General features: G+C 47.9%; 1 long non-coding RNA gene across 1 annotated transcript; it reads right to left on the bottom strand.

Annotated features, from left to right (window-relative positions):
- Window positions 1-15,886: 15,886 nt before the first annotated feature.
- On the bottom strand, window positions 15,887-24,580 carry LOC139360832 (uncharacterized). Its single transcript, XR_011618362.1, has 3 exons — window positions 24,429-24,580; window positions 21,142-21,296; window positions 15,887-16,003 (listed from the first exon to the last, which is right to left on the bottom strand). It is a non-coding gene; the product is annotated as an uncharacterized lncRNA (long non-coding RNA).
- Between the last annotated feature and the right edge of the window lie 48 nt (window positions 24,581-24,628).

Below are 24,628 nucleotides of genomic sequence, written 5' to 3'. Positions count from 1 at the left end.
GTGCAAAATAAACACTGGGCTACATTTTGAAGATCCAATCAGAGGGACACAGTTCTTATCCTTTCTTAGGAACTCACAGGCTAATGAGAAAGCGAACTAAGGAGTTGTCATCTGTTGTGATTTGTGGTGCAGAGGGGCACACAAGTAGATACTTGAAACAGTAGATACTTGAAATTACTAATTGATTCATTTCCAGATACATAACCAAGCCAATAACAACACAAAGCCCAATCTATAGTTTTTCTTTTGCTTCCTGTATATACTTTTGCACTATTTCTTAAAAGTGAGGTTGAATACAGGTAGACCCCAACCCAGTAATGATTTGAACCAAAGCCTTCCTTGTGTTTTTAGTTCCTAATCTTAAATGTTTGAGGAGTTATTTTATAGACATGAGATATATTTTTAAAAAGAGTTTTAAGCATTTACTCAGCACTAAGTAGGTGCTAGACACAGTACCACAAATTTCCCTGTATTAACCCGTTAATCATCAACATAATTCTTTTTACAAATGAGAAAACTGAGTCTTAAGGAATTTAAATAGCCTGCCAATTTTAGGCAGCTATTAAGTGGCAGGACAGAGATTTGTGCCAGGACTTTCCGCTCCTTGTGAGCATGTAATGCTGCCTCTTTTACATAACTGTCAAGTTAACATAATTATGAATTCACGTTTCTCTTTCTATTACTGAGGCAGGACATCCCAGACTGGAATTTGAAATGCATTTTACCTAAGGAAATATGCTATAGATGGTATTTATGTGTGGTTGAAATGAGAAAGAAAATAGTCAGGAAATTAAATCACAGAGAAAGAGCCAAGTCAGAAACTACCGAACAATAGGTAAGATGTCCTCAGGGCCAGACCCACCAAAACAAATGGATTAATTTTTTATAAATGTGCAAAATCATCCAAGGTGTAAAGGATTATAAATATAAACTTTGGAAATTTAAAGAAGCTTTTTGCTTCTCTAGCCCAGAGAGAAAGAGAATGTTAACAGCAAAGTGCCATTTGTCCAAAATTATATTCAAAGCAGCTATCTGAGCATACACCATACAAGGCTATGGACACTAAACACATGGCCAAAGCCACATAATTCAACTTGCTCCCAGGACAAAACCATAACATTGTTAGAGCTATTTCCCTAACCATGCTGTTTCTTAGTCTCCTTAGAAAATCCAAAGAAGAGGAGAACCCAAGTGTGGCTATACTTCTCCTTATTCTAGTGGGCCTATCCAAATACCCTACTGTTTAATTGAACAGAAATATGAGCTGAACTGCAATCACCTAATGCCAAAACATTTTCGAATTCTCTTTCCTTTCTTCCATGTATGTTCAGACTCTTTGACACAAAGAAATGTAACAGCTATTGAAACTCAACTGAGGCTGGGTGCGGTGGCTCATGCCTGTAATCCCAGCACTTTGGGAGGCTGAGGCAGGCCGATCACCTGAGGTCAGGAATTCGAGACAAGCCTGGCCAATGTGGTGAAACTCTGTCTCTACTAAAAATACAAAAATTAGCCGGGCATGGTGGCAGGTGCCTGTAATCCCAGCTACTAGGGAGGCTGAGGCAGAAGAATCGCTTGAACCTGGGAGGCGGAGGTTGCAGTGAGCCCAGATCGTCCCATTGCACTCCAGCCTAGGCGACAAGAGCAAAACTCTGTCAAAACAAACAAATAAACAACGAAAAAGAAAGCCTCAACTGAAAACATGCTGTGAGTAAGCTGGGTGTGGTGGCACAATCCCAGCTACTCGGGAGGCTGAGGCAGGAGAATTGCTTGAATCTGGGAGGCAGAGGTTGCAGTGAGCTGAGATTGCGCCACTGCACTCCAGCCTGGGTGATAGAGCAAGACTCAGCCTTAAAAAAAAAAAAAAAAAAAAAAAAGGCTGGGCACGGTGGATCACGTTTGTAATACCAGCACTTTGGGAGGTCGAGGCGGGTGGATCACCTGAGGTCAGGAGTTCGAGACCAGCCTGGCTAACCCAGTGAAACCCCATCTCTACTAAAAATAAAAAAATTATCCAGGGTTGGTGGCACGCTCCTGTAGTCCCGGCCACTTGGGAGGCTGAGGCAGGAGAATCGCTTGAACCCGGGAGGTGGAGGTTGCAGTGAGCCAAGCTCATGCCACTGCATTCCAGCCTGGGCAACAGAGACTCCAGCCTGGATGACAGAGACTCTGTCCTATATATATATATAAATGTATATATATACACACACACACATATACACATACACATATACACATACACACACACACACACACATATATGCTGTGAGTCGAGTGACGATCTTTTAAAGTTAGGAAGTTATTGACTCAAGAATGAACTATTTGAAGTGCATCTTACTGAGACTTAATAAAAACTTAAATGGTACAAACCAAATCCCAACGTAAAAAGTACATTAACATCTTTTTCTTCATTGAGAAATATTTTACCTAACCCATTACTTATATTTTAGGAGGTTATCCTTAATCATGACAATATTCCTTGTGGTTGATATACTCAGTTATGTGGATAAACATTTGGGGATCCCAGGGTTACTTTACACATAACTCATAAGCTGAAATGAATGTGATCTTGCCAGAGATGTCGGTTGGCTATGATTGTCAACCTGATCACTGTGGGATGCCTCTGGAAGTTCTGGGAGACAAATATGCATTCTCTTGGAAAGGGGTAGAGAGAAAAGATCCAATCTGATTTTTTACCAGTGAACTCCCTGGGGAACAAAAAGCACTCTGTGCAGTGAGGCTAACCAAGCCCATGCAAAACCAGGAGAATTTAGAACAATTTTCCAGAAGCATGAAACACTAGCCAATAAAGGTGCAGCCAAGGTATATAGATGCTTCAACTATGGTTGACAGCTTCAGCTGGAACCTGGGATCATCATGACCCCAGGAAAAGAGGTCAGGGCATCCTCACTAGGTCACAGTAATCTACTTCTATTTGATCTGTTAGGCTGCATCTCCTCTTGATCTGGATTCTTGAAGTAATGAGTTATGGAGTTTTCTCATCTATTCCTTAGGAAGAATCCTCTGCTCAGAAATAATACAAAGAGACAAGAAATGATATGTCCATTCTACCAGGCCGCTTTTCACCTCTACTCCAAACGATTCTCTCAATGCTGTCAAACTGCATCTCGACATTTTACATACGACTGAGGTTATAGATGTATAAATGTTTAGAAATGAAAGGGCTTATAGGGATCATCCGGTCCAGCTCTCTCTGATTTACACATGAGTTCAGTAGAAACCCAGATAGCATAAGTGACTTGTCCAAGGTCACTTGGCTAGTTAGGGTGCCCAGTATTTTGTTCACCCCCTTGCCCTCTTTATCCTGAGATCACATTTCCAGGACTCTCTTACTTACTGGCAGGACTCAGGCCCAGGCCTGACTCTAGGCATTATGAATCATTGCTATGCTTCTGGCTGTCTTGTTAGAGGAGAGAGTTGGGTTGAGCTGTTGAGAATTTGGCAGTGTTTAGGAAAGGAAAAACTGACAAAGTTGCAGGAATTCCACATATTTTCCCAACCTGTACCATGCGTGTAGTTCAAGGCCAGGCCAATGGGTCCTAGATCCCTACCTTCTACCTCCAATTCTTTAGGTTGCATTTTTTTTTTTTAATTTCTCCCACACATTCTGGGCTGCTACCCATAATCCTCTTACCTTCACTTTACCCACCAGTGAACACAATGGAAAGGAAATGAAGGGAAGGACAGAATCTTCCTGTTGGCCCACATCCCCTTGGGGCAGTCTTTGCATGCCCTCTGTAAAGATGAGTCACTGGATCAAGGAGGATTGGCCCTATTATAGAGAGGGGGTGCCAGTTTGGCCCTGGCTAGGACAGGACTTACAGGAGCTCAGTTAGGGCATCTCCAGGTGGCATTGGAATTGCTCTTTGGGGACCTGAGGGAATAAAAGCATCTGTCATCAGTTGGTATGGTGGCAGGTGGGATAAGATGCCATCAGCATGAACTCATGCTTTGAAGGGATTTAAAAAGTAGCTTCATCTAATATATTTCTCTCCAAGACTCCACAAATACAGTGAAGCACATTAACCACTTTGAGCCACCCTGCTTGCTTTGACACATTACAGAGGAAGCCACTTTACCAGAAATTGCTTTATTCATGTTAATAACTACCACTGAGTTGCTACTGTTTTGTGCTGCTTGCTCTATTTAATTTAATTCACCTGAAAACCGTAAAGACAGCCACCATTATTCACTTTCTTTTGAAGATGTGGAAACTGAGGTTTAGAGCTCTTAAGTAATTTGTCCCAGGTCAGGAAGCTAGTAAGTGGCAAGAAGTAGAGATTCAAACCCTCCTAAAACTGTTTGACAGAAAAGCCTGTGCATTGACCACAAGACCTTTGAGAAAGTGAGAGAATGAGTGAGTAAGCGAATGAATGAATGAAGTGTGTGTAAGAGAGAGAGAGAAAGGTGTTTGTGGTAGGCTGGAGAGGTCAAACTGGAGTCCTCATAAGCTCAGCCTGGCACAGAGGGTGAGAGTCAGTTAAAACTTTGTAGGAATGGGGCATTTTGAGGTGGGGACAGGATGGGCCACTGTTCCCCATGCCCAGGTAGACTAACAGCTGAAGCTACTGTTTCCCCCAGAGTATTCTTGGGTTCTTGTCACAAAGCCCCTCAGGACACCCCAGACCAGCGCCAGACATGCATAAGTACTAGAGCAGTACTTCACTCACTCACTCACTCACTGTCTCCTCAGCACCTTGCCTTGAGATGCTCCAGCGCTGGGCTTTTCCTGCTTTAACCTTTCCAAATCAAAAAAGGTGTGCTCATTCCTTCTCCTGCAGCTAGGGACCCTCAAGTCCAGACTGAATGCAGGCTGTTTCCACGAAGAGACGGTGGAGGTGGTGCTAGCAGGCACATCGCAATTCTTTCCCAAACGTTCCTTGTGCCCAAGTCTTCCGGAATGGCTCCGGGAAACCCAGTCTAGGTACTACCTTATCTACACTTGACCTCGCCCTTTGAAGACCCAAGCTAGATGTGGACCCAAGCGCCCTCGAAATACCAATAATCATCGCCTGGAGCTCTGGAACATAAGGCATTTTCTGAACAGCCTAGGTCCCTCGGGTCGGCGACTCGCCAGCTGCCAGGTGCGTCCTGTAACTTTCCCACAGACTATGCGCGTTCCCCAGCTGGGCCACAGAGGGCTCCCGGACAGTGCCAGAGTCATGCTCTAGAGGCCGCCCGCAGGAGGTCAGGGGACTTTCCAGGAAGCTTGCCTCTCACCACGTAGGCTTGTAGCACCCCGGGGACAAGTTGGGTAAGGAAGCGACTTCGATCTGGCTGGAAGCAGATGTTAATGGTGTACAACTAGTTGAACATGGAAGTCTAGAAAAATTACAAGCACAAAGGGCAGAAGGGTCAGTTGGTACACTGGGCAAAGAGAACTGAGAGAGTGAGCGGATTGACTTTTTGAGGCCAAATTTGAAGATATAGATGGGGCAGGGGGACGTACTGGAGCCCTTGAGAGTCGGAAGGCCTCCTGTGCATAGCACTAAGTGTTTGCACCAAGCTTGCTCCTGGATCCTCGATCCTGGATCCTCGACCCCAAGGGGGGGAAGAGGACACGTTTCTCCCACCCGTCTCTTGGCTTGGGATGGAATGGGCAGTGCCGAGGCAGGAGAAAGCGACCCGAGAAATAGATGCGCGGCAGGAGGCGGCGGCGGGGACTGCCGCGCAACTGCCGGGTAGCTGGGAGCACTACCGGGCCAGAGGAGCGTCCCGCCCGGCAGGGACTTAGGTTGCCGGAATCCTCACCTCCTGCCTCTTTCTGGCATGCAGAGCAGAAGGGGCCCAACTGAAGAAATGATCACGCTGCTCAGGAAAGAAACTACTTGTGTCTGGTGTTCTCGACCGTCACGGTTTCACAACCGGAGAGTGAGCTCCTAGCTCAACACTGGAAAGGCAGGCTGAGAGCTGTGCCCTCTCGCCCTTGGACCCCAGGAGCTGGCTGGATCCACCCTGGAGTCAGCCTCTGCTTTTTCGCAAGACCTTGGATCGCCTTATTTTTAAACATTTTAACGTTCCCACTTTTTGAAGAAGCAGTCCAAGAGTAAAGTGACCCTTTAGCACCCCCAAAGAGGGGGTGTGGTTGGCCCTTTTAAGTGAAAGCCCAGGGAAGGCCAGGTAGACCTTCCAGGGGGAAACTCTGGGTCCCCACCCCACCCCTGCAAAGAGGCCACTCCTGGCCTTTGGGATCGCTGGGCTTAGGGAGTAGAGGTGGAGTAGGTGGGGAGTCTACACCGCCAGGACCCCAGCAACTTCCAACTGCTGCTGGGGATAACTTACTGCATGGGCAAGGCTCTGGGGACAGAGGAGGTGGTAGGAGAGAAAGTCCGTTTAGAGGAACAGATGGGCTCAAAACAAGTTTTCAGACAAACCTGTGGAATGGGGGTAAAGAGGACAAGCAGGAGTCCCTGTATTTCCCAACAAAAGTAGGGTGAGTCCAAGTCTACGGCAGGAGACCAGTTACTGTGCAGAATGTACAGAATGTGCAGAACCAACTTGTAGGAGCGTAAGTGAGACTGGAAGCCAGCTCCGGATTCTAATTTGAATGATGTGTGACGCTGTCTCTTCCCTAAGGTAGACAGCATACACCTTCCGAGCTCCCTGGTCTCGGCCATAGTTGCCAGTTGCTCCTCTGGGTTGGGCCTAAGAGCAGCCGGCTCCCGGACCGCGGTGGCGCAGGCGGGCTCTGCGGCGAGCCGGGGAGAGCGCGGCTGCCGGAGAAACATGCTAATGGCGGCCTCTCCGGCACTGTCCTGGATTTGGTCTAGGCTTTCTGGCTTAGCCCTGGAACCCTCGGCAAGGACGGGGCGAGTACCCAAGCCGTGGAGAAAGCCCAGGAAGGGCACGTGATAGGGTCTCACATCTGGCCCGCGGCAGAGGCTGATCCGGTCAGACCTGGCGCCGGCGTTTCTTCCTGCTCTTCTGCCTGTGTTCAGGTGGCCACAGGCTTCCCAGAGGCCCGGAGCTGGTCGCCCATATGCGCGTGAGTGCTCATCTCCCAGTCACAACTGTTGGCAGACTGCCTACTACAGCCGTCGAGTTCACACTTGAACTGGCTTACGCCTGGAAATAGATACCTAAACGCTCTCACCCCATCCTACGGAGCCGCTAAGCAATATATAAGAAGGGTAACAACGTATTCTCTGGAGGCAACAAATAATTCCCCGCATTAAAATAACTGATTATTTTCAGAAATTTGTTTTTTACATAAATATATAAAACGAATTCACGCCGATCCCCACTGCACCCAGCATTTTAGAAATTTCCGAGTGATATGTAGCTCAGAGACAGACACCGGCGTGGTCCGAGAGTCACAGCAAAGTCTCAGGACCTGTAAACTTGCTACACTAAGACAAATGAAACCCCTCGTGCCTGCATCCGCTGGCGCACAAGCTTCTGCGGCCGGCCCGGGTCGCTTGCTCTGGAACTGCTAGCTCTGGGGCCACTTCCTTACTCGCAGACTTCGCCAAAGGCTATTGCAAAAACCTACCCTTTGTCTCATAAAACCGCAGAGCCACACAGCCAGAGGCAGGCTTTTCGGCAGGCTCCTCAACCCTCCCAGGAGATACCGGCGAGTGTCGGGTGCACCAGGCAGGAGCAAGTTTTCTCCTTACTGGGAATGGGGTGCGCCTCTCTTCCACCCGGTGGTCCTGTGCGCAGGAGTGTGCGGAGGAGACTCTAAAAAAGCTACTAACCGGCAGGGCCTGCTCTCCACCGAACAGTGCCATAGGGAGAAGATGAGGGGAGCTCCTGGGAACAGAAGAACACCTGGCAGGGTTGGGATGGGGATTACAGATAGTCCACGACCCAACTACGGTGTGGACCTGGACTCGGAAGCTGGGCTGTAAGCGGAGCTAAGGTTTCTTCTCCTCCCTATAGGGCTAGCCTAAGGATGTAGTCATTACGGAAGCCACCTTTTGGGAATGAATCGGGATGGGCAGCGATTTCCGAGAGCGGGGGTGGGGGGCGGGGGGAGAGAGAGAGCGCGAGAGAGCCTGGGGGTAGGCGGGGGGGGGAGCAAAAATTCGGAGAGCTGAGTACTCCCCTCGCCCTCGGCTCCCATAAGGACCCACCCCTGTCAACAAATGGTAAGTCCTTTTGGGAATGCTAGAGAAAGAAACTGGCAGGTTGGAGATAAAGGTGCGCCTGGGCGCTGGGGATGGAGTGGGAGGGCGGGGAAGGGTTAGTGGTCATTGTCCCGTGGAAATCGTACATATGCTCGGAAGGCTTGTGTAATTGGAGGCCAAGGAGTGCTTGTATTAGTTTGCATGAGAGAGAGACATGAGACCAAGTAGCCGAATGGACGTGTGAGTCGCACTGGACGACAATTTCAAAATGCAGAGCTTGGCTTATTATACAAACGAATAAATCTCACGCAGCTTCCACTTGTTCATCCCCTGCAGACCTTAGCAGTTTGCACTCTCCTGGTTCAAGTTCGAAGTGGAATGGGAAACAAAAGCAGGCAACGATTCCAGCGCTGCCTGAAAGGCGGACCACAAAGCCTCCTCCCTCGTCTCTCCTCCGGGAGGCTGGAAGCCAATGTGACGATCAAAAGCTTCCACATCACCCCGGCGGGGCGCGCCCTCAGCCATGTCGGGGAGGTGGGGAATCTGCAGAAATCTGGATCTGGAGGCTCCTGCCAATTTTTCCTTGGATCAGAGGAAGGCGCGGGTTATAGGGCCCTTTCTCCTGTGGGTTCACCGCCGCGCATTACCAAGTTTATATTTGGCCTTTCAGTGCCACCCGCGCCTGCCCTAAGGCTTCGTGGTCCCTTAGGCCAGTAATCGTCCCAACTGGGGAAATGTATGGTTGGCCTGGCCTGGGGGCACCGGTTCCGTCCTGCCTGTGGGCGTCTCTAGCTGGGCCTCTGGTTCAGGACTTTGAGCTCTGCCAAGACCCATGTCATTTCGTGGCCCCTCCGGGGTGGGGACGGCCTCTCTCGGAAGGGTGGGGAAGTCCCTCGAAACTATGAGTAGGGAGAGCGAAGAGAGAAGAGACCCGCTGCTTGTTCAAAACAGAGCCCTAACCTAAGCCAGGGCCAGGCAAGACAGAGACACGTCTTACATGGGAGTGACCGGCCCTGACTCCTCCCCGCCATAGCTCTGAAGAGGAGGTGCATCTTAAAGATGAGCCTCAGCTCCTGGTGGTCGAGGTGCAGTGTCAGGTTGCACCTGGTCTTGCCTTTCCCGGCAGGCGGGCCGGGAGAGCGGCTACTTAAGCCTTGCGGATCCAGGCCCTAGCGGCCAGGAAGAGGAGATCGTGCGGCCTTATAAGCCGGATCACCAGCAGTGACCCTCGTTGACGTCGGGGTAACCCCGCTAAGTGACCGCCACGTGAGAAAGTCTGGGCCGCGCACAATGTGCCGGCGCCTCGTTAGGGCCGGGCGGGCGCTCGGGGAGCCAGGCCAGCAGTGTCCGCGGCCTCATCATTCATTCCTCTGGACGTGCTGGTAAAAATGCATCAAAACAGGCTGCGGAGCGCGGTATAAAAGCACAGCGGGATGAGCTGCTTTCCAAAAAGGATCTCGGTGATTGGACCGAGCTCGGCGTGATTGACAAGAGCTTAGTTTGGTAAAGGGAAGACACGCAAGCTTTCACAGCAGGATCCCTTTTCTAAAATATATCACACTAGCCTTTGAAAAGCGCCGCACACTATAAGGAAATAGCGTTTCACGGCTTGCTTTATGGTGCGATGACATTTCTTTAAAACACAGGGAAGATCAAAAAAAGGAGAGAGAGAAATAAAATATGTTGCAAACACAATGTTTTAATTAGTTTATTCTGCGCGTTGCTTTTATCTGTCGTATACATTGCGGGTTTTCCTTTAATTAAACAGTCCCTCTCGAGCGGTGGCAGGCGAAGAAGGCGAGGCGCTGCGCCCTTTCGTTCCCTTTTGGAAAAACAAGAAGATTGGCTGGCCCCAGAGCCCAGCTTGCAGGCTCCTGTGCCCTCGCGGCCAGGATAGGCAGACTGAGGCGTTGGGGCTTCGGAAAGCGACGGGACCTGAGCGCCCCACGGAGGCGGAGAAGGAGGGGACTAGGAGGAAAGGAAGGGGAGGAGGTTCTCCCCCGCGGAACCGAATGGGACCAAGGCAGGGCGAGTAGCTCGGGCATGGCGCCAACCTCAAATCCCCTCCCCCCGAGCTCCAGCCAGCAGCCAGTGTCCCCCCGTCCCCCCGCCCCATCCAACCTGCACCACCTTCCCAAGCCCTCGCTGGTCGCCAGGGTGGTGGGGAGCGATAGGCACCAGGATGAGCCCTGCGGTTCTTGCCGTCTCCTCGGCTTTCGGGCTCCGATTTCCAGCTACTTAGCCCTCCTTGGATCCCAAAGTAGCGGATTCTCTGATTCCTGACCAACAGGAAGAAGAGACTACGCAAGCATCCGCTCGCTGAAAGCGCGGGCGCCGCAGGCGCTGTCAAAAGTGGCGCCTCAAGAAAGGCGAGAGTTAAGCTAATGGTGGAATGTGTTGTGGACCTAAGCCTGTTCTTACACACACACACCCCCCACACTCTCACTCGTACTTACGACACGATTACTTCATGGAAACCTCTGCAGATTTCGGTTCTACCAATAACCACCCTCTCTGCTCCACACACCCCAGAGACCCGGCTTCAGCCTTAACCCAGCGCTTGAGCCTGGCATAGAGTCAGCGCATGCAGTACTCTCTCAACAGTATTTACTGCTCAGGCTAGTAGATAGTGATAGTAGGCAGGCTGTGGCCTGAAAATCAGAGGGCATTGTTTTGTTAATTCTGCTGGTGAGATCTGAAGATAATATAAACCTGCAGAGTCTAGTGAGAAGGTGGAGTGGAGGTGTAGATAAGAGATGCAGATGTGGCCTCCTAAATGAACCACAGAACACAACCCAGTAAATTCATGGACTGGACATAAGCCTTTCTCTCCTGTTCAAATGTATTTCTTCTACTAAAACTGGGAATGGAAGAGACTGAGTCAAGGTTTTTTGCCTAGTGTGTTGGGGGGGGGGGGGCGCGGTGGGGAGAGTAGGGAGGGAGATGAGGACAACCACCATGTGACTGGGGTGCCTCCTTTCCACCTTTTGCTCAGAGGAAAGTTTTCTCCAGATGTCTTTCCTTTCAAGGCAATGAAACAGAAAGCAGGTTGAGCCGTGGGCTGCCTCTATGGCCTGTTTGACTGCCCGAAGAGGTCTGCAATGTTGCTTCTCCCACTAAATATTTTTTAACATTTTTGTTTAAACATTGAGATTTGTAGGCTGGGTGTGGTGGCTCACGCCTGTAATCCCAGCACTTTGGGAGGTTGAGGCAGGTGGATCACGAGGTCAAGAGATAGAGACCATCCTGGCTAACACGGTGAAACCTCGTCTCTACTAAAAATACAAAAAAAATTAGCCGGGCGTGGTGGTGGGCCCCTGTAGTCCCAGCTGTTCCGAGGCTGAGGCAGGAGAATGGCTTGAACCCAGGAGGCGGAGCTGGTAGTGAGCCAAGATCAGGCCACTGCACTCTAGCCTGGGCCACAGAGCAAGACTTCACCTCAAAAAAAAAAAAAAAAAAAAAAAAGACATTGAGATTTGTGTAAATGTTTGAAATTTTGAAATTATGCTCCTTAGGGTAATGGTCTCAAATTTATTTATTTATTTATTTATTTATTTATTTATTTATTTAATGTTTTGGAGACAGGGACTCACTCTGTTGCCCAGGCTGGAATGCAATGGCGAGATCTCAGCTCACTGCAACCTCTGCCTCCCAGGTTCAAGCAATTCTCCTGTGTCAGTCACCAACGTAGCTGGGATTACAAGTGTGCGCCACCACATCTGGCTAATTTTTGTATTTTTAGTAGAGATGGAGTTTCATCATTTTGGCCAGGCTGGTCTTGAACTCCTGACCCCAAGTGAACAGACTCCATTTTATTTTATTTTTTATTTTTTATTTTTATTTTTGAGATGGAGCCTCACTCTGTCACCCAGGCTGGAGTGCAGTGGCATGATTTCAGCTCACTGCAACCTCTGTCTACTGGTTTCAAGTGATTCTCCTGCCTCAGCCTCCTGAGTAGCTGGGATTTCAGGAGCACACCACCATACCCAGCTAATTTGTTATGTATTTTTGGTAGAGGCAGGGTTTCACCATGTTGGCCAGGCTTGTCTTGAACTCCTGACCGCAAGTGATCTGCACGCCTTGGCCTTCCGAAGTGCTGGGATTATAGGCGTGAGCCACCATGCCCAGCCAGACTCCATTTTAAATCATATACACCCTCCCCATGTAATAGCAATAGCACACATAAGCAGCATATGATTATAACTGGATGGACCTTTAAAACAACTGCAAAGATCACTTGATAATAATCAAAATAAATCATTTAATATGTGGTTTCTATGAATCACAGAAGTCAATATTACAGGGCATATGCACAATATAGGCTCTCCATTGTATTATCCTTGGAGGGACCTTTTTCTTTAAATTATTTGTGATGTACCTATATTATAAAAGCAATCAACAAAAATTAAGTGACATGTGTGATGGCAAAGTAGTGCCAAGTCAACTCCCAAAGCAGTTTGCTTCCCAATTCATTTGAACATTACATTCAAAATAATGACTTAAACCCACCATGGCCACAGAATGAAACCATAGTTCAAGAAGTAAAGCTCGTGTATGGCACTGAGCTATAGAGTGCTTTTCCATAGCTAGCCTTCTCTCTCTCTCTCTCTCTCTCTCTCTCTCTCTCTCTCTGTGTGTGTGTGTGTGTGTGTGTGTGTGTGTGTGTGTGTTCTGGAGGAGTTACGGAATTGTGAAGTTAAAAATAATAATGAGTCTCAAAATTTTACCACATAATTTTAAAGTCTGTTTTAATGAGGAATATAAGGAATATTAAATGGACTTTCTCATCTTAAAGACTATATGTTGCAGCAGGAAAGGAAACAAATAGAATATAAAAGAAGGCACTTCCCAAGATAATGAATTCAATTTATTTCTTTTTTCCTCATGAAAACATGGACTCTTTTGTTGTTGTTGTTGCCCTGGCTGGAGCGCAGTGGCACAATCTTGGTTCACTGCAACCTTCACCTCCTGGGTTCAAGTGATTCTTGTGCCTCAACCTCCTGAGTAGCTGGGATTACAGGCATGTGTTACCACACCCGACTAATTTTGTTTTGTTTTGTTTTGCTTTGTTGTGTTTTTTTGAGATGGAGTTTTGCTCTTACTGCCCAGGCTGGAGTGCAATAGAGCAATCTTCGCTCACTGCAACCTCCACCTCCTGGGTTCAAGCGATTCTCCTACCTCAGCCTCCCAAGTAGCATGCGCCACCACGCCCGGCTAATTTTGTATTTTTAGTAGAGATGGGGTTTCACTATGTTGGTCAGGCTAGTCTCAAACTCCTGACCTCAGGTAATCCACCCACCTCGGCCTCCCAAAGTGCTGAGATTACAGGCATGAGTCACCACACCCGGGCTAACTTTTGTCCTTTTTTTTTTTTTTTTTTTTTTTTTTTAGTAGAGATGGGGTTTCACCATGTTGGCCATGGTCTTGAACTCCTGGCCTAAAGTGATCCACCCACCTCAGTCTCTCAAAGTGCTGGGATTATAGGCATGAGCCACCACACCCAGCGGACCCTTTTTATAATAGTTCCATTTGGGTATTTGTCCCAGCAACACATCTGAGTAGGAAAAGGCATAACCAAGAGAGGCATGTTTGAATAAAAATAAAGAAGCTCTACGGCCAGGCACAGTGGCTCATGCTTGTAATCCTAGCATTTTGGGAGGCTGAGGTGGGTGGATCGCTTGAGCCCAGGAGTTTGAGACCAACCTGGACAACATCGCAAAACTGTCCCTACAAAAAATACAAAAATTAGCCGGGCATGGTGGTGTGTGCCTGTAGTCTCCAGCTACTTGGGAGGCTGAGGCAGGAAGATCTCCTGAGCCCAGAAGGTTGAGGCTGCAGTGTGCCATGATTGCACCACTACATTCCAAATGAGTGACAGAGTGAGACCCTCCCTCAAAAAAAAAAAAGAAAGAAAGAAGAAAGAAGAAAGAAAAGAAAGAACGAAAGAAAGAAGAAAGAAAAGAAAGAACAAAAGAAAGAAGAAAGAAAAGAAAGAAAGAAAGAAAGAGAAAAAGAGAAAGAAAAAGGCTGGGCGCAGTCGCTCACGCCTGTAATCCCAGCACTTTGGAAGGCCCAGGAGGGTGGATCACGAGGTCAGGAGATCGAGATCATCCTGGCTAACACAGTGAAATCCTGTCTCTACCTAACAATACAAAAAATTAGCCCGGCGTGGTGGCATGTGCCTGTAGTCCCAGCTACTCGGGAGGCTGAAGCAGGAGAATTGCTTGAACAGGGAGGCAGAGGTTGCAGTGAGCCGAGATGGCACCACTGCCTGGGCAACAGAGCAAGACTCTGTCGAAAAGGAAGGAAGGAAGGAGGCAAGGAAGGAGAGAAAAGGAGGGAGCGAGGAATGAAAGAAGGAAGAGAGAGTGAGAAAGAGAAGAAAGAGGGAAGGAAAGGGGAGGGAAGGGGGGGAGGGGAGGGGAGGGGAGGGGAGAGAGAAAAGAGGCCAGGCGCAGTGGCTCAAGCCTGTAATCCCAGCACTTTGGGAGGCCGAGATGGGCGGATCACGAGGTCAGGAGATCGAGACCATCCTGGCTAACACGGTGAAACCCCGTCTCTACTAAAAAAAATACAAAAAACTAGCCGGGCGAGGTGGCGGGCGCCTGTAGTCCCAGCTACACGGAAGGCTGAGGCAGGAGAATGACGTAAACCTGGGAGGCGGAGCTTGCAGTGAGCTGAGATCCGGCCACTGCACTCCAGCCCGGGCGACAGAGCAAGACTCCGTCTCAAAAAAAAAAAAAAAAAAAAAAAAAGAAAAAGAAAAAAGAAAAGAAAAGAGAAAAGAAAAGAAAACCTCTGACAGTTACTCTAAAGTTTCAGGTAATCGGCATAGGATTATGAAATATTCGTTCTAAAACTGCTACGATGTTTTGCTAGCCCAGGTGCAAGACAGAATCTTGACATCATTTACTGGTATCTTCCCCCGCAGTAGCCCCAGGATGTCTTACATGTAGCAGGCAAGCTATAAACATTTTGAAGGGGCAGGCATGGTGGCTTGTACCTAAAATGCTAGCACTTAGGGAGGTCAAGGTGGGGATCGCTAGAGCCCAGGAGTTCAAGACCAGCCTGGGCAACATAGGGAGATACTGTCTCTATGAAAAATTAAAAAAAAAAAAATAGCTAGGCATAGTGGCATGCACCTGTGATCCCAGCTACTTGGGTGGCAGGAGGCAGGAGGATTGCTCGAGCCTGATAGGTCAAGGCTGCAGTGAGATGTGATCATGCCACTGCACTCCAGCCTGGGTGACAGAATGAGAACCCTGTCTCTAAAGATAAAATAAAATAATTTGAAGAGTGAAGCAGCTAATGTATTGCTTGTGTGAATAAAAAGTTTTTCCAAGGGGGAAAAAAGGGTTCAGTTTCAAGTTACTCTGCAACTTGCTTGCTCCCATCTCTCCCCACCTTCCACAACTTCTGGGAGCTGTCCTCAAAGCCTGAACCAAACTACATGATACCTGGACAGTTCTGGTTTTTGCAATCATCTAGAAATCGAGAGGCATAAGGTTACCCTCACCAGTTCTTGGGATTCCATCTAGGGTAAGGGGAGAAACAGCAAAGGAAATATCACTGGGGAACAATTCTTAATGAGATGGCATGCTCCCCATACCCACCCCCCTTCTTCTAGAAGGAGGTCAGAAGTGGATCTGCTGAAATCGGGGAGAAGTAGAATTAGAACAGCCCTTTTCATCAAGTAGCTCCATCCCTCACTGTCTTACAGGGGAAATTTCATTCTGCAACAGCAAAAGTGTAGCCCTTTAGTTGAAATAAAATAAATGGTTCCAGGTCCACGAGCATATCATTTCTTTACCAGACCTTTATTTCTTCCACCTCATATCAGGACAAGGGTCATTTCTAAAAAGCAGGATGAATAACGTAGAAGTTGAAGGTGGGATTTTTCTTCATGGAAACATCTGGTAGGCAAAAGAAATAGATAGAGATAGCAGTCTGGAGTGGAAACCCCAAGTTTATTCTTAGAGCACTTCTAGTTGAAGCATTTTTCAGACCTTAGTGCTATTGCCAGGGCCAAGAATGTAAGCCTGGGAAGGCTGCAGGGTGGGAGCAAAGAGGCTCTAGATATTAACTAACTTTAACACAGTGGCTCCCTCATTAGAATCACCTGGGGAGCTTCAAAAATAGGGCCATGGCACCCTTCCCTAGACCAAGTGAGTCAGAAGCTCTGGGGTTGGTCTGGCCATCTGAATATTTCAAAGATTCCCAGGAAACTCCAATGTGGGACTAGAGTTTCTGGTTCTACTCAATTGCTTCTGGAACAGAGGGCAGGCAACTTCTCCCCTCTCTCAAATCAAGGGAGGGGATGTGAAATTTAATAGCAGAAACTAAATATTGCAATATAACTCTCTAATTGAGAATCACAAAAACAAGATATCATGTGGGAGCTAGAGCTTTTAAGTGTGTGCATTAAGAAAATGGGTCCCCTTCTGCCAGGCGCAGTGGCTAACGCCTGTAATCCCAGCACATTGGGAGGCCAAGGAAGGCAGATCACCTGAGGTCAGGAGTTTGAGACCAGCCTGGCAAACGTGGTGAAACCCCGTCTTTACTAAAAATACAAAAAAAAAAAAAAAAAAAAAGCCAGATGTGGTGGCGGACGCCAGTAATCCCAGCTACTCTGGAGGCTGAGGCAGGAGAATCCCTTGAACCTGGGAGGCAGAGGTTGCAGTGAGTTGAGATTGCACCAAAGCACTGTAGCCTGGGTGACGAGAGCAAAACTCCATCAAAACACACACGCACAAACAAAACAAACAAACAAACAGAAAGAAAAGAAAATGGGCTCCCTTCCATACCCAGGGGCATATTAGAAACTCAGGAGAAGCTGGGAGCAGTGGCTCACACCTGTAATCCCAGCACTTTTGGAGGCCTAGGTGAGTGGATCACCTGAGGCTAGGAGTTCGAGACCAACCTGGCCAACATGGTGAAACCTCGTCTCTACTACAAATACAAAAATTAGCTGGGTGTGGTGGTGGGTGCCTATATTCCAAGCTACTTGGGAGGCTGAGGCAGGAGAATCACTTCAACCCAGGAGGCGGAGGTTGCAGTGAGCCAAGATCGTGCCGTTGCACTCCAGCCTGGGTGACAAGAGCAAAACTGTCAAAAAAAGAAAGAGAGAGAGGGAGGGAGGGAGGGAGGGAGGGAAGGAAGGAAGGAAGGAAGGAAGGAAGGAAGGAAGGAAGGAAGGAAGGAAGGAAGGAAGGAAGGAACTCAGGAAAACAGGCAAGTGTGTACAGATGTGCACTATGACTAGTGGTTATGGGCTACCAAAACTACCAAAAACTTCAGTTTGCATAAGTAGGCAGTGGAAGCTCCCTTGGCTCCAAACAAACTTAGAGCCTAAAACCACCTTAAAAAGGAGAAAGAGTTAAGAGGTAAGAACTAATGAGCTTTTCTAAAGTGGGACAGGAGTATTTAAGTGATGGGGGAGAGGCGTCTCCTGGAATGATTTTGGGGCCACTGAGCTGCTGACAGGTTCAGCTCTTGGAACTTGTACTGATAGGAGTGAGGAAAAGGGCACTCTAGGCCATGTGTTTTTCCTCTTTCATTTAATGGGTAGATAGATAAGAGCTTCCATGGAGGAATGTGTGATGAGGGTGGGGAACAGGGGAAGAGGAGAACGGATGTCTGCTGATAAAACCTGCTAAACTCTGTCCTTGGTCCTCAGGAAAACTTGACCTTTCGCCCTAGATGGCTTGAGAGGGGTCTCTGCACAGCCCAGTGTGGACTGAAGTTTGTGCATCAAGGTTGGGAGGGCAGGGCTAAGCAGAGGGACCACAGGCTCTGGCTCTGAGGATTCCATCTGTTTATAGCCCTCAAGGGCCCATAGGGGCATTCTTGCTGAAATCAAGCTCTTCTGTCCTTGAAGACATCCCCATTAAAGTGAGGGAAAGAAGGACCAAGGGGCGGCAAGGCAAGGAGGATTTTTCAGGCTTGGTGAAACTTGAACCCTAGGGAGCAAAGGGAAGGGGGCCTCAGGCTCACACAACCTGAGCAAAATAGGAAAGAATATGCAAGGCAAACACCCATCTCAGGTCCTGCAGGGATGGCAGGAGGATCAGGTCAATGAATGGAACTTTGAGGCCTGTAGTGTGTGGGATCTTAAGGTCCCTAGCACACTAGCACTCAATGTCTGCAGTGTACCAGACCTCATGGTGAGTAGCGCAAGGGGCTTTCCTTCAGGGGATAGGACAGAAGCAGGCACAATTAGTCCCTGTTTGGGAACAGCACCCTGCTGCCAGTCCTGTGGTAACAATCTAGCCAGGGTAGCTCCTGGGCCTCTTGATGAGAAAGGACAGGCCCACTGAGCCAGAACAGAAATTTCAGCAGGGGCCTTTCTTGGGCCTTCAGGGCCACCCTGTCCCCAAGTTGATTTTCCCACAAATGGAGCCTTTGGAAAACCCTAGGGGGAGAAAGGAAAACTCTTGGCAAATGGCACAAGCTCAGGCTACACTTTGGTGAGAGCTCCATTGGGTGTGACAATTTAGCCTGTCTAGACCATACTCCTGAAAGTAGGATTGCCAGATACAATACATGATGTCCTATACATCTGAATTGCCAATAAAGAATATTTTAGTATAAGTATCTCCCAGGCAATAACTAGGACATACTTATACTAAGAAAAAATTGTTTATTTGAAATTCAAATGTAACTGAGTGTCATGAGTTTTTGATGTGCTAAATTTGGCAACATTACTTGTGTGAGTGGCTATTTGGGTCTGAAAGAATTGTTTGCCAGTCTGGACCAGGTTCAAAAAGTGAAATATAATCTACTAAAGCTGAGTCTGAGGGGCAAGGGTTGAGAATTATGCAGCCTTAAAAAGAAATTTCTTTTTTTTCTTTTTTTTTTTTTGAGACAGAATTTCGCTCTTTTTGCCCAGGCTGGAGTGCAATGGCGCGATCTCGGCTCACCGCAACCTCCGCCTCCCGAGTTCAAGCGATTCTCCTGCTTCAACCTCTCGAGTAGCTGGGATTACAGTCACATGCCACCACCCCGGCTAATTTTGTATTTTTAGTAGAGACGGGGTTTCTCCATATTGGTCAGGCTGGTCTTAAACTCCCGACCTCAGGTGATCCACCTGCCTCGGCCTCCCAAAGTGCTGGGATTACAAGCATGAGCCACCACGCCTGGCCCCGAGAAATTTCTAATAGGGCTGGAGTGGGAGGAAAGAAAAGGGAAAGGGGAGACATACCTAAGGGGACAAACTAAGGTAGTAGTTAGTAAGCTGGGTTGTTGGGAGCACCCTGGAATCTCTTTCTTGCTTTGTTTTGTTTTGTTTTTTTTAGAGGGAATCTTGCTCTGTCGCCCAGGCTGGAGTGTAGTGGTGTGATCTCAGCTCACTGCAACCTCCGTCTCCTGGGTTCAAGTGATTCTCTTGCCTCAGCCTCCCGAGTAGCTGGGATTACAGGTGCCTGCCACCATGCCCAGCTAATTTTTGTATTTTAGTAGAGATGGGGTTTCATCATGTTGGCCAGGCTGGTCTCGAACTCCTGACCTCAAGTGATCCACTCACCTCGGACTTCCAATGTGCTGGGATTACAGGCATGAGCCACCGTGCCTGGCCTACCCTGGAATCTTTATAATAACATATCTTTATAGTTTAAAGGGGAAGAGTGCAGAGAAGGAGCATAAATGTTTTGCCCAAGCCTACCGGCTGATGGCATTTGTCCTGGGAAGAAAGGGAGGGGAGTGTTTCTGGGTGAGAAGGAGCTGGGTGAACTCTAGGCCCTCACTGAGGAGGGGCAGTTGAGTTGGGAGGGAGTTGATCTCTCTGTTCCTCCAACCCCCTCAGGCCTAGGGAATTGGGGTCACTTCCCTCAGGCTTCCTGGCCTCACTTGCCTGGCTTGGTTTGGAGCTGTCGTTGCCCCTGAGGGCTCAGTCACGCAGAAAGGGTCAATAAACTATGTATCTCTAGCCAAGGAAGAAAGACAATAAAACCACCCTCAGGGTCAGAGGTCACCTAGTCACTGATTGAGATATTCACAACTCTTTTTCCTCTCTTCTCATCCCCTCTTTCTCCTGATGACTCCTCCTCCCTTGACTACTTTTTCCCTTTCTCCAAAGTCAAAATTATCCCCCAAAATAACTGAGGTGTGGGGCTGGGGGAAAAAAAATCAAGCCATATGCAAAATGAAGCTGGAAATCTAGGAGGGTGATGGTGGATAAAATCTACTGGTCAAGAATACCTAGCCTCTGCTGACACTACAGTCCAACCCCTAGTCAAGGGGTCAGCAATTTTTTTCTGTAAAGGGTCAGATATAAAATATTTCAGGCTTTTCAAACAACATTCAGTATTTGTAGCATAATTTCCTCCCCCACCTTCTTTTTTGTCTTTCTTCTTTTTCTACTTCTGCTCTCTAACCCTTTAAAGATGTTTTAAAAATAAAATAAAATAAAACCATTCTTGGCTTCTGGGGCCATACAAATACAACAGGCTCTGGGCCAGATTTGGCCTCCAGTTTGCAGACCATAGTCTGCCATTCACGTCCAAACCAGCAGTTAGTCTAATTTATCCCCACTCTATCTTGTTGGTGGGGAAAGAAAAAAGGGAGGAAACAGAGGCCCTATCCTTTGTTTTAATGTCAAAGCCCTTTCCTCCCATCCCCTCACTAGGAAAGGACTAGATGAAGAACCACAAACCAAGTGCAAATTGCAACAGGGAATTTGATTTTACAAAATGCAATTCCTGAACTACACAAAGTTCCTTGGAAGTGGAGACAGCATTTTTCCTAGGGATCAGGAATTCTTCCTCTCAGCTTGGGCAAAAGAAAAGATAATTTAGGTAATGCAGCCTCTGCCCCTCAGCAAGGAAGGGAGAAAGAAGATGAAATGGTGGAATAGGTCTGGACTAAGGAAATGTAGCTTGGGGACAAATGGTTGGTGGGGGCTCCAGATCTAGGCACTAAGGATGAGAGTTGCTGCCAGAAGCCATAATGTGGTCCAGAGATATCTTCCTATCACGTTTGCAGAAGGATTCTTTCTCAAAGCAAAGAAATGAATGAACAAATATCTCAGAATAGTCTAAGGCTTCTCTCCACTTGCCTTGAAGCTAATTTACATTTTAGAACTAGTACAGCATTTTGCAGCTACAAGGAACTTGGGGGTCCTGGGTAAATATGTGCTCCAAAATGTCAGGCAAACTTGGCTCTCCAAATTGATTCTCCTTCCCCCATCTCTTCAGGTGTCTGGGGAAAGACCTGTAAACATAAATCAAATGTGTAATTGTGTATCTTGGCCTCTGCCTGCGTCTCCCTCTCCTCTTGCCGGGGCATTCCCCACCTACAAGGTGTTCTGATCTAGAAGGAAGGAAGAAGTCCTCTTTCAATGTGTCTTGCTCTCCTGGCACCTGGAGCCACTGCTAGTGCAGATGGGGACTAACACCTGCTCACCCCCAGAGCGATAAAGGTATTCCGTGGCAGCAGGACCCAGCAGACCACAGCTCATCATAAGCCTTTCACTCAGATTTGCCTGAGGACCACGGCCTACCACCTGGGTGGGGCGGTTCACTGCATTTTCTATATTTCAGGGACTCCCTTTATAATTCCAAACTGGGTTCTGATAGTTCTAGTTCAACTCCCTGCCTCTCTTCTTCAAGTTCAGCCCTATTCACTTCAGCCTATGTCTCTGAAGTTCAAGTAGATATATGTATATATATCTGTCTGCACAGCCCTGATTGACAAGTACAATGAAAATGTCTCATTCCTGTCTGGTTTGCATTTCATTACATTGGGCAACAATATGCCTTGGATTTCAGAGGACAAAGGCAAAAAAAATGAAAAGGGGGGGGTTGATTAACAATATCTATTTGTTTATTCTCGATTGAATTTTAAAGGTATTTAGGGCTTATAAAATATGTGTCAAATGATAGGACCATAGTGAAAATTCTGATGTGGCCAATAAAATCTGGAGCTGTGTGATTTTTACACTCGCCAACCTGCAGACACACTCTGTTGGCGAGTGTGTCAGCAGGTCCTGGAAATCGATAGTTCAGCTTGGCCCTGATGCCAATTAAGGGCTTTATCTTAGCATAAAAATAAAGAGAAGTTAAAAATGCATTCTTTTCCCAGCTTTCTTTCCCCTTCATTTTTTATTGCCACTTGCAGTTTTTCTTTTAAAAAGATCTGGGACTCTGAAGAGAGGGTGGGGATTTATGTAAAGAAAGTGTCATTTACCAGGAAAAAAGGCGAATAATGGTGAGTTTCAAGGACATGTTGCAATGAGAAACACTTTGTGCTCCACTAGGGAGAGACAGGGGCACCAAATTCAGCGTCTTGGAATAATTCCCTTCCTGGATTCAAAGATTCATTTATTGAAATAAATCAGGAAGCCTTGGCAGAACGGAAATCCGCTTGCTGGGTTTAAAGGGTCTTAAAAATGTTGCGAGTGTTAGATTGCAAGTCTTTTCTAAATACAAAACAGAAGAAAAGACCGCAGCGTTTCCCTTGGACTTAAGGAAATTACTAGGTCACTGAATCAGGATAATTTCATGTCCACCACATAAAATGTGTTTAGAAAGAAATGCTGCATGATAACACAATGTGCTGTATATGTTCTATTTTTTTGGAGGCTCGACGGAAAAGTGCTATGGAGTTGGGCTCTGGGTTGTACGAAGAACCCGGTACTACCCTACTGCCCCTCAGGACGTTCTGTTTCCCTACGGCTTCTTCAAGATGGATCCTAAAAATCGGCCTCAAAAGCTTTGCTGGTTTAGAAGTGATCAGTTTCTCTGATTTTACTTCCTACTTTAGATTTGGGCATAAAAATGAATCTTTTTCCTATTTACCGTTTGAACTCAGTGTGAGGGAAAGGATCCCATTATATTTCCTATCCATGCAAACATGTGAATATTTAGACCAGACCACATACAACTGGGGGACACATAAAAGAGATTTATTGGTTCATTTACGTTGCCTACTACACATGTAAACCCTAGTAAGCCAAAGCTGCTGAGGGAGCCTCAGTTATAGAACCACGACGCCTGAGTTAGAGTTGTCCTCCCTGACTAGAGCTGTGACTCCTGTCTCCACCTGAAAAACGAAAACACGAGAGTTGTCTCCATCTCCTCACCTCTGCCTGTGTGTAGGAAAAACTTTTCTCCTCTTAGCTTTCCCTCTTCAGCCACCACTCTGTTCTCAGACTCAGCTCCCCAAAGCGCCCTGTTCCCCGAAGTTGTTCCCAGAGTCTCCTCTTGAAAATCAAGTTTGGGGAGGAGAGAAGCTCTAAGTTATAGGAAAAACTTCGCGCTCCCCCCTCGCCCCCAACAGCAGTGATTTGCTTTGTTGGGGGTGGGGGCTTCGTTTTCATGTGCAGTAACTAGCTTTATCTGGAGGGATTTTGCTTTCTACCCTCTTTTAAGGGTCAGGGGTCCTCCTCCCCAAATAAGGAAACTCCCACTCAAACCAACTGAAACCGAAGTAGAAATGGCCTACCTCTGCCCTGCTGTTCACAAAGCCCCCAGCCTCGTCCTTTTTCGCGCATCTGGGACCCCTGCGTCCCACACAGCAACGACACCCCCTCAGAACCGCATTCTCGGGATGGGCCCGGCTGTCCCGGGAAGGGCCCCATTGCCCGGGATTTTGGCCTGGCTGAATCGCCTCAGGTCTGCCCCTTAACAAGCATTCAACCCCCCGCCCCCACCTCCCCACTTCTCGGTTGATGATCTAATTGAATTATGCCTTTTTGTTCCAGGGACTACAGAGCACGTGCTGGAGGCAATTAATTATCGGAATGTGGCCGTATCAAAACGGACACTGGGCACCGGGTAGGTCAGCGGCGGCAACTTCCCCCTGCCCTGAGCTCGAGACCCCTTCCCAAATAGGGGCATGATGAGCTCCCTCGTCTGCCCCCCTTCTGAGCCTTTCACCCAGTTGCAATCGCGCAAGGCCCTCGATTCTCGGGGTACCTGGCGGGACTCCCCGGAAACTCTCGCATCAGCGCTGGCTCGGCCAGAGCTCGACAGCCGCCCCTTCCCGGTCCCCCAGTCTCGAGAACCGCTGTCCGCGGGACCAGCTCAGTGAGGAAATCCAAACTTTTTTAAAGCAACTACTTGGCCAAGGGCTGTTGGGGTTAGTGGGAGGTGGAGAGAGGTAGAGGGAAAAGAGGAAATAAAGGAGAAAGTGAAAAGAAAGGGAGGGGGGAAGAAAGGCAATCCTCCTTTTTTGTAAACCTGACTCCAGGGGATTCATTTGCATGATTTAAGCATATTTGTTCTCTGAACACACCAGCGCCCCCCTACCCCCCAAAGAAACCCTCTGCTGAGAGGCACTGAAACCATTCTTGGAGAGCCTATGTTCGGCAGACGCAATAATTTAAGTCAGCAGTGAACTCACCTTCCAACCTGGGGAGAGAGCTCTGGATGTGGAGAGAGAATTGGGGCGAGTTTGATGGGAGGGGGTGAATACGGTAAGATGTGCTACCGGTAGGGTTTTCTCCCAGCAAACTGGCTAAGAAAGAAGGTGAAGTGTTGGCTGGGCCAGGCAGATTGGGGAGCAGGAAGGGAAAGGCTGCAGTTATAAAGCGCTGCTTGAGG

Source organism: Macaca nemestrina, chromosome X (genome assembly GCF_043159975.1).
Source record: "Macaca nemestrina isolate mMacNem1 chromosome X, mMacNem.hap1, whole genome shotgun sequence".
Classification (NCBI taxonomy): Eukaryota; Metazoa; Chordata; class Mammalia; order Primates; family Cercopithecidae; genus Macaca; species Macaca nemestrina.
This window is presented reverse-complemented; position numbering and strand designations above follow the sequence as displayed.